The 13,579-nt window shown below is 43.4% G+C and overlaps 1 protein-coding gene across 9 annotated transcripts in view; it reads right to left on the bottom strand.

The window, feature by feature from the left end:
* SMAD9 (SMAD family member 9) overlaps nucleotides 1-10,646 on the bottom strand; it is a 74,659-nt gene extending 64,013 nt beyond the window's left edge. For 2 of the 9 annotated variants that reach the window (XM_073894669.1, XM_025875306.2), the window contains exon 1: nucleotides 490-701. The gene's annotated coding sequence lies outside the window, so the exon portion shown is untranslated. Of the gene's footprint in view, nucleotides 1-489; nucleotides 702-4,692; nucleotides 6,742-10,411; nucleotides 10,436-10,513 lie in introns of those variants that run through there. The other 7 variants (XM_073894665.1, XM_025875305.2, XM_073894667.1 and 4 more) reach the window with 7 other exon arrangements.
* Between the last annotated feature and the right edge of the window lie 2,933 nt (nucleotides 10,647-13,579).

Here is a 13,579-nt window from a genome sequence, read left to right as displayed (position 1 = left end):
GGCAGTCAGGAAGAGGGAGAAGGCGAGACGATAAAGGGACCCCAAGAGAAATGAGGTGACCACTGTATAAAATTTGACCATCCAGCAGTTCCATCTCAAAACCTAATTGAGAACAAGCAACAAAACAAAAAAGGTTCTACCTGCCAAAGTAGGTGTTACCAAGTCTGTACAGAAAACATCACACAGGACCTACTTGCAGCTATTTTTGGCTATGTTTAAACAAGCATGTTTATACGACCGATTTCCAAGTTTACAGCAAACCACAACAGCACGCTGGGAGAAGGAAGACGAGATGCTACTAGGAGGCCCACGACAGCAAAGTGAAATCAAAGCTGGCAGCTGGACCCCAGGAAAGGGACCAAAAGAAGCCGAACAGAGGAAAACAAACAAACTACTGAAAAACAGACAGCAGGTTTCAGAAGCACAAGAGTTTGAGGTCGCTGCATCTGGCAACGACCAGCCCTTCCTTCCAGCTCCAGACTTGCTTACCTTGCAGTCTGTAAACGGTGTTCTTCAGAATTCTGGAGACAGCAGAGACTCAGTCAGTGGCAGTGACAAGAGAGCAGCAGGGCAGAGCTGGACGCCAGGGGAAGGGCAAAGCACTCAACTCTGTCCCTCTGCAGATGCCACCGTCCACCAAAGCAGCCCTTCTTCATTCAGCTTTACTTAATGAGGCTTCTTTGATGAAAGGGCCCTGTTGGCTTAAAAAAAATTTTTTTTAATTAAAATTTGACCACCACTGACTTCCACACTTCAGGATCCTTAAATGCAATACGTTCCAACGTAGTAATGGACTCTAGGCCAGGAGTTGGGGAGAGGGAGGGACGGACAGGTAGAGCAGGGAGGACGTTTAGGGCAGTGAAACTATTCTGTATAATACTACAGTGGTTGATACTGTTATTTGCACATTACACATCTGCACAAACCCACAGAATGTACAACACCCTATGTACTTGGAGTGATAATGATGTGCCAGTGTAGGCTCATCAGTCGTAACAAATGAACCACTCTGGTGGAGGACATCATATTACCTTAGACTATGCATGCCGGGGCGGGGGGGGGGGGGGGGGGGGGCAGGAGGTATATGGGAGCTCTCTGTACCTTTCACTCAATTTTTTCTGTGAACCTAAAACTGCTCGAAAAAATAAAGTTTACTTTTTTTTTTTAAAGAGAAAGAAATGGAACCTACGGAACCTATTAGCTTTCTTACACCAGTTTTTCTTCCTGCATTCCTTATTTTCTGGTAGCACCACTCCCAACAACTTGCCCAAGTGAGAAACAGACGCAGAAAAACCCCGTGGAAATCTTCTTCCTCAAGCCCACATTCAATAGGTCATTAAATCCCGTGGATGGACCCTCTTACATATTTCGTAGTTGTGCCCCATCCCAGACGTCCCTAATGGGTCTGCTCCATGCAGGCAGCTCTGTCCTACTGGGCCTCCCCCAGCCACCCACCCAAGAGAGTACCCTCCCTGTTGGGCCCCTAATGCCCTGTCACTCCAAGTTCAGAGCAGATCCTGTCACACTCTTTAGTGACATACTTGCTGTGAGACTGAAGCAGAATGGGACACTAACTATTTCCAGGGGTTGGGATTAAAAGTATTTTATTTGTGCTTTAAAATCTTTGTCAAAAACATATATATAAATTTGTCACCAAATTTCTTTTTTTTGTTTTCTAAAGATTTTATTTTCTTTTAAGTAATCTCTGTACCCAACGTGAGACCCGAACTCACAACCCCGGGATCAAGAGTTGCATGCTGCACTGACTAAACCAGCCAGGCACCCCGTCTCCAAATTTCTACTATGTGCATGCTTTTATATATTTACCTGAAAAAAAAATGAAAAAACAAAAACAGTATCCTGGGTAAGATTTAATGCTTTTAGTGTCACCTTCAAACCAGGCTTTTCACAATCTTCCGCCTCAAACTACATTCCCTTCTCAGCAACCCTCATTCCTTTGGTCCTTCACTGCCTCGCCTCTGCCCTGAGGCCTATGTGCAGCTACATCCTGGAAACCTTCCCCACAGCCCCAGGCAGCAACAGTAATGAGCTCTCCACAGCTCCTCTGGGCTTCCCCAGCACCCGGCATATACCTTCATGAAAGCACAGAGGACGCTCGCTTCCTTACATTTGTTACTTGTTTTCCCCAGAGACACCCAGCCCCTTGGGAAGGCCACAGGCCATGCCACAGAGTGGTCTGAACTGTCTAACACTACAATAAATGTTGCTTGAATGAAGGTAAAATCCAGCTTTATCAATAACGTTAACTACCGTCTTATTAAGCCCTATGTAATTAGGCTACCTTTTGACCTACAGCCCATTGTTTTGCTGATGCAATAGAACAAATTCCTTTGACAGGCAGAAGCATATAATGCACTCCCTCCTTCCTGTGCATTTAATAGTCTTTCTACTTAAGGTGCTGTTATATGGCACACTAACCTGGACATGAATACCTGCAAAGTGTTAAATGGCTATAAATAATATTTTAAATGTTTTTCTAAATGGTTATGTGGGTAATTTTTTTAACATTTTATTGATGCGCGTGTGTTGTGGGAGGTTGAGTTTCCTGGCCGAGGGCTGCTTGAGTGGTGGAGGTTATAAACTGATGGAGAAGAATCACTCGTAACTGTGTTAAGGATTGCTGTATGGGGTAGTTCAGATTTTTAATTGCCAAAGATATTCATGAAGCAGTGGAGATGGCGTCAACACCATCTCACCAGCTTTGCTAGGTGTCCATATGGCTATTTAGAAGCACCACGCCCCTTCAATTTGTCTTCAATCTCTTTCAAACACATCTTTGATGATGTGATTCTCCTGTTCAAGCCCTTTAGTATTTCTCTTTTGACCACAGGTTAAAATTTAATAGTTTTCTCTTGCCTACAGATCAAAATCCAAATGCCTTATCCTTCCTTCTGCCTTATTCTACAAAACACCAAAATATATTAGGGAAGAGAAAGGACGGTGGTTGAAGGAAGAAACTAAATGTAACAAGTATCAAGGATGAGCCAGACACCTATGCTAAGTGCTGGCCCCTCTCCAATAGTATAGTCTACAGCCGGAGACAAGAATCTAAACACATTATTGCCAGGCAGGTGATATGTTATTATAACTGCTATTAAAAGGGCCAGGGGCGGTTTCCTGTAGGAGGGGCCGTTTCCTGTAGGAGGGGCCATGCACACTCACTCTTGAACCAGTAGAGGGTAAGAGGGAAAACCAGAGAAGCAAAAGCTCTTCTCCTGACAGACACAGTAGTACAATTCCAGGCCCAGGGATGTCTTCAGCATCCTTTAGTTCTAAACAAGCACCTACTGCAAGAATCTCTATTCCCCTTACACTTTGTATTTCACTTTTATTTAGAGTCCTAAAACCCCAAATGGGACCATTGTAATTATCTTTGTCAAGGCTGACTCAAAACTCACACACAGTAAAAATGGAATTCTAGCCAGGAAAAATATAGAGAAATCCAAATAGATTACTTTTTTTTTTTTTGCATAAAGAAACTATCGGATAAATATTTTGCTATTTGCTTTCCTGACCTCTCTCTTTCTAATTAGGCTATGAAATCCTGATTTCATTTTCTTTTAGTACTTTATTTTGTTATATGGTCCTTAGGGTTTGGGGCTTTGTAGGGAGTGTAATTACAATAGGCAGAGTAAAAATGATTGAATGAATAACTTATATAAGCCCCCCAAATTTATAAGTCCCACTTTCTAGCGCAATGACTACATCCACAAAATCACATTTTAAAACCCCAAACTTCATCCATACAATATCTTGAAAAAAATTTAAAATGTATATTTGCAATCAATTTAAATCAATGACAACAGAAAGGAAGTGCCACTCCTCTGAAGTAACACCTAGGCACCAACTTGCCATTGTTTGCAAACACAGCCAACACCCAATGACTGTTTTGTGTAAACACAATTAACCAATAAGCCCTAAGGGAAGCATTTCTGTACATAAAGGTTTCTCTATGACAAACACCTGATCTAAATTTTGCTCCTAGAAGTGAAATTCTACTATCACCAGAAAACAGGGAAAGAATGGTATCGATGCACCAACAAGTGAAGGAAAACTACAGGAGAATTAAATTCTTTTTAGCTTTAACACATTTTCTCATCTTCCACATTCACTGGCTTCTAATAGTCACTCATATCATTAATCATAACCGTAACAATAATCTCCTATCATTCATCATAACCATTAATCCCCGGCAGTGTCACTTTATGAACAAGTTGTGCCAATTTCTGGGTAGTCATTTGGAAACTGGAATTCATTTTCCCAGAGAAACAATGTTCTGAGTGTTGACAGATTCCCTGGCCAGCCCACTGAGACCCTCTGAACTCCTAATATAGGCACCTTTAATACTGCTAACACCAACTCAAATAAGCAATGTGTGCCTTTGGCATGAGTAAGCTTGTTCAAGCTAAAGTGTCTCAAATCTTCACAACCGTCCCAATGCACAAACTTTTCTTTCTTTTTTTTTTTTTTTTAAGATTTATTTATTTATTTTGAGAGAGTGAGAATGAGAGAGAGAGAGAGTACATGAGAGGGGGGGAGGGTTAGAGGGAGAAGCAGGCCCCTTGCTGAGCAGGGAGCCCGATGCGGGACTCGATCCCGGGACTCCAGGATCATGACCTGAGCCGAAGGCAGTCGCTTAACCAACTGAGCCACCCAGGCGCCCCCACAAACTTTTCAATGAACTCCTCTTCCTACGCCAGCCAAACTCCAGTTCTCTCCTGTGTGATTCCCAGCAAAGAAAAAAAGCAATATGGATTAGTGGATTTATAATGAAACATGAATAGAAGTCAAATATTCTACCATGAGGTGGAAAACTCTGATGGAATCTGTGAATCCTTTTCGGAGTTATTTTCTGAAATGTGTGGCTCCCGTTCAGTTAAATTTAGATACGAGAATTCAGAAAGCAACTCCCAGCACTTCAGCTGAATTTCACCATCCATCAAACTCTGCGTTAAAAAACAAAACAAAACAAAACAAAACAAAAACAAACCTGCAAATCTGCTCCAGACCTTCCACAGCCGGTTAATACTTAGGACAAACTCCTTCAAGGCTTCTGATAAACGGTCCCAAAGGACAGTTCCGGATCTATCTCCTACCCTACCCATGTAACAATTTCTGCATTTCATCAAATCAAATCAAAACATAGAGTTAACATACACACTAACCAAAGCAAATCTACATTTGATCAGCTTCCAAGCAATTTAACAAATTAAAGTGAAAAATATTAGGCTACTCGGAAGAAGATACTCCTCAGGATACAGCGGGGTTGGGATCCAGTGGGCTCACGGCCCAGTCCCCTGGGGAAGCGCTCTCAGGCGCAGTGAATGTAAGCTGTTGCTACTCACAGTGTTCACACCTCCATTACTCCCACTGCCTCCCTCTAAGCTGTTTCAGAAGAAATCTCCAATGTCAACCCCTCTGGGTGGCCCCCAGAGGCACATGTGCACTTTACAGATTATTTGTCCAGTGGTCAAAAACTGGAGTTTTTGCCAGGTCACTGGAATTCTAGGATGAATGATCATCCCTAGTGATCTCAGTGTTTAATAAACCAAAGACTGCTTTTCACTAAACCCATTTCATGACTGAGGAATACATGTTTTCCATTTATAGTCCTTCAAAATTAAATTTGAAAAAGGGGAAGAGGAAGTGATCATATATTAAATATTACATATCCCCAAGGGGAAATTCATATACTAAAGCAACGACACCAATGATATCAGGTAATTCGAATACAAAAGAGAGAGAGAAAATTTGATATTTAGTACGCCCCCCCAAAAAAAAGAAAATCAAAATTATCTTTATAGGAAAAATCAGATTTTGTAGGACTCCTTTACATTTATTTTTTAGGTTAAATTTTTATCTTTGAATTAAATATGGGTTAGAGAATGAAGGGGAAGAACCAAAATCTTTTCAGTGTTTATGACTTCTAAAATGATACAGAACGGTACACATATATTTGTAATTTGTTTCTTACTATTTCTGCATTTCATCTTAAGTTCTGAATTTAAATTTTATGTCAGTGTCTCTGAGTCTTAGAAAATTGGTTTTGAGTTGATTAGACTTCCCAATTAAAACTGTAAAACTGAATGTATTATAGAGGCATGATATTTATACACAAATTATATTTTTTACATTACACTATCTCTATTAATTCTGAGTCACTTAACAGAGTATGACGCATTTTAAGAAATGATTTAGTATTGCTTATTAATACAATGAGCACTGCACAGAAGGGAGATTCAGCTCTCTGACAAGGCTGATAGGAAGACCCTTCATACATCCAACCTGACCAAAACAGAAGCTCATCTCAGTAGCGGTCTGCTTTTTCTTTGGTGAGCATAGTTTGAAACATATACACTAAAAATGGTATCAATTTTTATGTGGCTATGGGGGGTGGGGAGAGGGGTCAGCATATCGTGTTAGCGATTTTCTGTGGAATCACATTAGAGTTTCATTGTGGTAGCCATATCACATTAGAAACTGTTTTTTTTGTTGTTGTTGGTTTTTTTTCTCCCCCTAAATGGTTTCCATTGTGTATTTAGTGAATCTGATATGGAAAATTGCTAATGCAATAAGAGTATCACATAAGCTTTCCTGACTGTAATGCTCAGCCACAATATTGAGAGGAGGCTCAACTGGACCAGAGGCGTTTCAGGGCTAGCTCTCCACAGCCTCTGAACAAAGTCCTCAGCTCAAGTTCAACACTGGCTTCTTGAAAGATGGACCGCTAAGACCTACTATATGGGGGGGGGGGCGCCTGGGTGGCTCAGTTGGTTAAGCGACTGCCTTCGGCTCAGGTCATGATCCTGGAGTCCCAGGATCGAGTCCCACATCGGGGTCCCTGCTTGGCAGGTAGTCTGCTTCTACCTCTGACCCTCTTCCCTCTCGTGCTCTCTATCTCTCATTCTCTCTCAAATAAATAAATAAAAATCTTAAAAAAAAAAAAGACCAACTATATGGGGGAAACTCTTTTACAGATTTTATTTCAGAAAAAAACATGGGTTCAGTGAACGATGTGTCACTTAATTAATATTTATTGACTGACCACTATGCTGGTCATTGTGGTCGGCATTAGGGGAATGAAAAAGATAGACAAAACATGGTCCATTCCTTCACAGATTTTGAAAGCACTGACCAATTAGAAGAAATAAATTAGCACATGAGTAACTTAATACAAGGGAAGGAAAATGCAAAGAGCTGTAGCAGCTCAAAGGAGGACACACCTGAGACCAGGGCCATCAAAAAGTTCTGTAAAGGCTGCACCTGGTCAGGACCATAGAACGTGAGAAAGATGCAGATATATCTGAGGATCTGATGCTACGCTGGGAAGCAGGGAATGGCATTCTAGGCCTTAGCATGTGTAAAGATGCAGAGAAGAGAAAAGCCAGGGCATGACGGGAAATTGTAATTCATTATTTTAATGACAGCATAAAATCTGGAAGGAGTGGGATGATAAACCTGGAAAAGTGGTCTGGAGTCAGCCTGAAGCTGCCACCGAAGTAGAGTAGTGCAGGGTGTTCCAGAAGGTTCGGGGTGGAAGTGTCAGGACGCAGTCCACTGGCAAGATTAACACCTTCTGATGCTAACAGATTTTGTGAAATCTTAAACTTTAGTTAGCACACGTTTCTTAAGACACAATTTATAGGAATATTTATTTTCAAAGGTTAGTTTGTTGCCAAGGGATAATTGTTTATTTTTCGTTATGTGACTACTCATGACATGGACATTCATGAGCTTAATAGAAAAAGAAATCTATAAAGCATGCTCAAACTGTTATAACTGCTTATGAATTTACTGTTTGCCCTTTTTTTTTTTTGCTTTAGAATAACTTTTCAACTCACTAGCAACAGTAACCAAGGAAATATAAATCCAACAGCCTAGAATTACAACTATTTGAAGAGATTCATGCTTTCAACGTACTGCTATATTTATTCTTTTATTCTGGACACTTCCCTGTTTCTGAATTCCTCTCCAAATGTTAGAAGCAATAAACAAAATCTGCACTAAGGTTTGTTAAAGGCTTATAGTATGTTTTGCAATAAAAAAAAAAAAGTCTTCATTTTCCATAACCTTTACCTTCCCTTAAAGCAAAGTACACTCTGTGGATAAGTATTATTTCTGACATAATAAAGCAGAATATGATGAAATATTACAAAGAGAATGTTAGATATAAACTAGTTATCCAAGTGCCATAGACCACTCCTGAAACATCAGCTCTCCAAAGGAATTTGCACTCTCATTAATCAGAATTAAACTATTTGTAACACTGAAAGTGAATATTTTAATCTTTATGAAGTAATTTCTTGACAGATTTTTTTTTTCTCCTCCAACTGACCACATGCACAGAAAGGATAAACAAATTTGCCAGTTGTTTATTACTTATATATATCCTTGGCAAGGTTTCATTAAAAAAAAGCAAAAACAAAAAACCTCTTCTTTCTCATTCCATGTCTTGGGCAATCAGGGATGCAGTAGTTGATATCTGTGAACATTCTCTGATTAGCCATTAACTGAAGATATAGAAGCAAAAGAAAAATATTTTAGAGAGAGAAAAGTCAAATAGTTCATGCTGACTTTAAGATACTGATGACAAAGCTGTGAGAATTATAAAGTACGTAGGGGTTTAACCTAAAATTTGTTTATACCTTTGATCTTAGTAAACACTGTACTGATAAAAAGGAGTTTGTTCAGATCAAGAATATGCTGGCATTCTCTTAAATAGCATAAAACCACAGAGCTGAAGCATAAAACAACTTGGACAAAGATAGCCAGTCAAGCATAAAAATGGGAGTTGGTTGTGTCAGAACAGATTAAGAGGCTGAAGGCTGTCCGCTAAAGACAGTTGTCTTGCCATCAATGAAGGCAATTATCATCACTAAAAGTTCTTTTTCTGATATATTATTTTAAACTTTTGTCATATTATATTTAAAATGCTCCTTATTTATAAACTATTACATCATTTTCTTATCTGCAGTGTCCTTCTTGGGATAACCACAAATTTGAAAACAGTCCAAAATCTTGTTCATGGTTTCCTACAAGCATAGAAAGACTCACTTATTGTATCTGGAGTTAGGAGAATGTGTTTGGGTTTTACTTTTACTTCCTTTTTAAATATAGATCGCTATTTTAAAAATATAAACATCCAATGGCATTCCCTCACACCAAAATGACTCCTAAGGCAGAAGATCTGTTTGTAGCATGAACATTTCACTCACTCAGAAGGATGCCCCAAAAGCTCTGCTCAGTTATGGCCAAGGAAGTAGCATTATTAAATGTCTCATGACTTGACAGTTATCCTCTATTATTCCTGCTAAACCACACTTCCAAAAGATCATCCGAGAAATCTGGCAAACCACTGTAATGACACTTGTAAATTGGATCCATTAAAAGCAATCCACAGTGTCCTGTGGGTGGGCATCCGACTGTTAATTACTGGGTAAATAATTTACATGCAACTTTATTCCGAAACTAGATATACATTATTTGTAGGCTATTTCTCACGAGCACCAGTTCCAACCCAGGAACAAGTCAACGGAGTATTTCTAAATTATCATTTGAAATTTCCACTGTCAAGGGTGGGAGGAGGAAGGAACAGTAACGGGAAGACTTGTCAGCGATTAGCCATCCATAAAAATGTTTTCCCCCACGCTCCTCCTTCCGATCACAATGCTGGCGTCAGTTAGTCTCCTGTATCTGTTCCCCCACCTCGCCCCCCTCCCCTCTGCGGAGAGCTGGCACCGAATGGCAGGCGAAGGAAAAGACAAACATCCCAGCTCCCAACACAATCCAACCGCTAGCCCGGAGACACTTGAACAACATTCCTAACTTTTTTTTTTTCTTCCCACTTCGCGTGCTTCAAAGGTAAGCAGAGTAAAAAAGTCTATGAGACAGAAGGCCAGGGAGGCCAGCTGAGTCACAATTACTACCCTCCACCCCGATTTCTCCACAGCCCCCCACTTTCGGCCACAACAAACGGTTACTCAGCTCTGAGTCTGCGTCTCCACGGCGCCTGTCCTCGGTGCTCGACCCCCGCGCGGTGCCCAGCCCGGGTGCCGGAGAGCTAGCGCGCATCCCTGCCCACGCCCTGGGCCACAGCCCCGCTCGGCCGGCGCCCCCGCCGCGGGACGAGCATCCTCCTACAGGTCCCAGGTGCCCGCCGCCTGGGCGGCTGCGGCGGCGGGGAGGGCGCGCAGCCAACTCTCCGGAGCTGTCCCCTTCGGCCCCACCCCACCCCAAACAGGCTCCACCAAGAAATACGGGGATGGAGAGTACAAAGAACCAAGCCACACACCAAAGGGCCTCGGAGACTTCCCCCGGGGAAGAACAATTTAGCCGCACAAGCACACACACACGCTCTCGCCCAGCGCGCGCCGGGGAGGGCATCTCTTACCTGTCCCCACGATGCCACTCATCCCCCCCCACCCCAGGTCTAGCTGCCCCCCCGCCCCCCGCCGTGGTCCCCAGCCGCCCGCTCCAAGCGCCGCGCACTTACTGCGTGGCTGCGCGCGCCCAGCGGCTGCAGGGCCCGGCGGCGGCGGCGGCGGCGGCGGCGGCGGGGACCGAGACAGCGGCTGCAGCGGCGGCGGCGGCGGCGGCGGCGGCGGCGGCCCCAGCCGGCGTCAGTCAGACTGGAGCCGCGAAGCCTCATCGCCCGTATTAGTGCGCCGACCTGGAAAGCGGCCAGAAGCCCTGCGCACGGGTCCGCCCCCGCCCGCCCGCCGCCGAGCACCCTGGCCGCTCCCGGAGCCCGCGAGGCGGGGGGAGCGCGGCCCACCCCGCGGCCACGTGCGCGGAAACTTGCGGCCGGGGCGCCTCGGCGCGGCTCTGCGCCGCCCCCCTGGTCCTCCTGCGGGACCCCAGGCTAGACTCTGTGGGTGATCAAGCCCCGCTGGCGGGCCGCGGTGGGGAGGCTCGGGCCAGCGGGTCACCTCGCGTCTCTCTCTCTCTCTCCCGCCACCCCTGAGATTTCTTGTGTCCGCCTGGAGCCTGAGGCCGAGGAGGGTTGTTACCAGAGCGAGAGATACAGGACCAACAAATCGGTTTGGACCCTCCTTGTCCCCCACCCCCCACCCAGCCACTCTTTTCTGACACGTTTCTGGGCCCCGATGGTTACTGTTACTTGCCGTTTGTTCTTTACTAGCTTTGCAGACTAAAGGGGTCATTACACCCATCAACAGCACCAGAGCAACTGGTTTGCTCTGGCATGGGCAGAAGAAAATCCAATCACTGTGAGTGGTGAGTGGTGGTAAAAACTAGTCATGTAATTATGTAGATTGTCATTTCTTTATGTGTATTTATTTGCTTAACAGCCTAGCATATAATAATATAATATTATCTAATCTAATAAAGATATGCACTGAACAGCGTTAATGTACAACCTTCTTGCCTCAGGACCTGGCTACCCCCTAGGTAGCTTGTTTTTTGAGGTCACTGTGGACTCCTAGAACCCACTTAGAATACTTTTAGGCAATGCCACCAACATACCGATGGCCTTTGATTCCCCATCAGCCAGTACCTCTTCACGGAAAAGGCATTTAACTGCAGAGGCAAAGTTAGCGTTAGGCGACAAGAGGACAGTATTCCTTTTGCTCCTACATATGGAAAAGGCCTCCAGAAGGCCTTGACACACCTGAAATGTAAATGAAAGGCTTTGAATTTAACTGCTTGTTTCTGGCTCTCACATGCACTTTCTTCCCCCGGCAGATGCCAGTTTTGCATTATCGTACTGTTGTGGTTGAGCGATGACCTTGTTTAAAACAACATTTGTGGTTGAACCTTAAATTCGAATTTAAGTCGTCATTCTACACCTGGCCCATTTACCTCTACTGCTGCTCTAGGCTGGGTGTTAAGTTTGAAAATGCTGCGGGTGTGCAACACCAGGAAACATTCGGACTGCTAAAAAGCTACAGATTGCGCTTGATATGCCCTTTATGACAGTAAACTAATTAGGTCCTCAGAATGAATACCCTGTGGTTCACATTGTTTTTTGTTTTGTTTTTAATGTTATTGAGAAAAGAAGTGGCCCAGTCACTATTTCAGTTTCAGTATGTGCATTAGACAATGCTGAGGACACAACGCAGAGCAAGAAACTACAACCTCTGCAATGCTGGCTCATGCTTCTGGCATGGAGTCTTTTTAAGTTCACAGAATTCTCGTGGCTCTTGGCAGGACTTGGATTTGCAGATTCTTTGAGTGTGTGTAGTCTGCTTTTTCTGTACATTATCATTTACATACCAAGAAATTTTGGCACCTAAAAGTTAGCCTGTCACTTATACAATTCCTATCATTTATTCCTGAAACCTAGTATAGATCCATTATTTACAAGAACAATAAGATCTGGTGAGTTCCAAGGAGAAAAGGCCCACTCCAGGAAAGAAGGCTCAGTGTTGACACTCCATTTTTCAGAAGCTGACTCTCCATGTAATTGGAAATCCAGACTCTGCTGGATTTTTTTTCTTCTTGATTAGCTTCAATCTTAGGCTTGCTAGAACTTTCACCAGAAAACTATGTAATGGGAATCATAGGAGGGGTGAGACTCAGTCACAGGTTGTGATTTAGTGGAACCGCCAGTAAAATTTTGGTTCAAGACTTGAAAACCACGGTGAAACTAAGCTCCCCCTTTTCTGAATTGCAATGACTTGGTACAACATGAGCTCCTGCCGCCTAGAGAACAGGGATAGGAGAAGGAGTGTCCTTACCCATCAGAGGATCCGTCCTTTTCACTCGTTAGATGCTCAGCATAGGACCTGATTGTGACAAAGGCTGTAGTAATCCATGGATACCAAGATTCTGCTTTGTGCATCTGCTGCACCTGATGTTTGATCTAGCATTATCATCGTTCCACTTAGAGCCATAACTAGGAATTGTTGCCTACGTACCCCTTCCACTTCTGGTTTCTTTTGTACAGTTCATCTGTAATTCTGTCCTAACTGCACTTTTTCTGATTCTCCCTTGAACTTTTCTTCAAGCCTTCATTCAACCCATAACCAGTATTAGACACTTTCCTGAGCACAGGTGCCTGGACTAATCACGTGGACACAGAGCACTGGTCCTAAGGAAACTAGGTCTTGCTAGGAAAGACACACATGTCAATGATTATCATGCAGTAACTCTGTGTGTCATTTGGGGTGAAGGCACAAGGGAGGTGTCAGGGAATCTCCATAGAAGCAAAATTTCAGCTGCATCTTGAGAAGTGAGGATGAATGACTACTACCTCATAGCCAAAGAACCCCCATACCCACAGTCTGGGGGGATGCAGCTGTGTGGGTGCTGGCTTTGCAGCAGAGGGCAGCTGTATTGGAAAGGCAGTCCAGAAGGCCTACTATGGGCAGAATAGTAGGTTTACGTATGAAAGCCTCAGTGTTCCTCAGAACGGTCAAACTCATTGGATAAATAGGAAAAATAATGTTATTAGGTCAGACAAGAGAGGGTGCGTTCAGGGTGGTATGGCCGTAGACAAGATAATGTTAGTAGGTAGGAATATCACCAAATAAGTATTCTGGGATTGCAACAAGGGAGTCCTAAAGCATCCTTGATTTGGTGGTGAAGAGTGAAAGCT

This window comes from Callorhinus ursinus, unplaced genomic scaffold (genome assembly GCF_003265705.2).
Source record: "Callorhinus ursinus isolate GAN/ISIS: 27379988/994484 unplaced genomic scaffold, GSC_fseal_2.0 scaffold7, whole genome shotgun sequence".
Classification (NCBI taxonomy): Eukaryota; Metazoa; Chordata; class Mammalia; order Carnivora; family Otariidae; genus Callorhinus; species Callorhinus ursinus.
The sequence above is the reverse complement of the archived record's forward strand: the minus strand, read 5'-3'. Positions and strand labels throughout refer to the sequence as shown.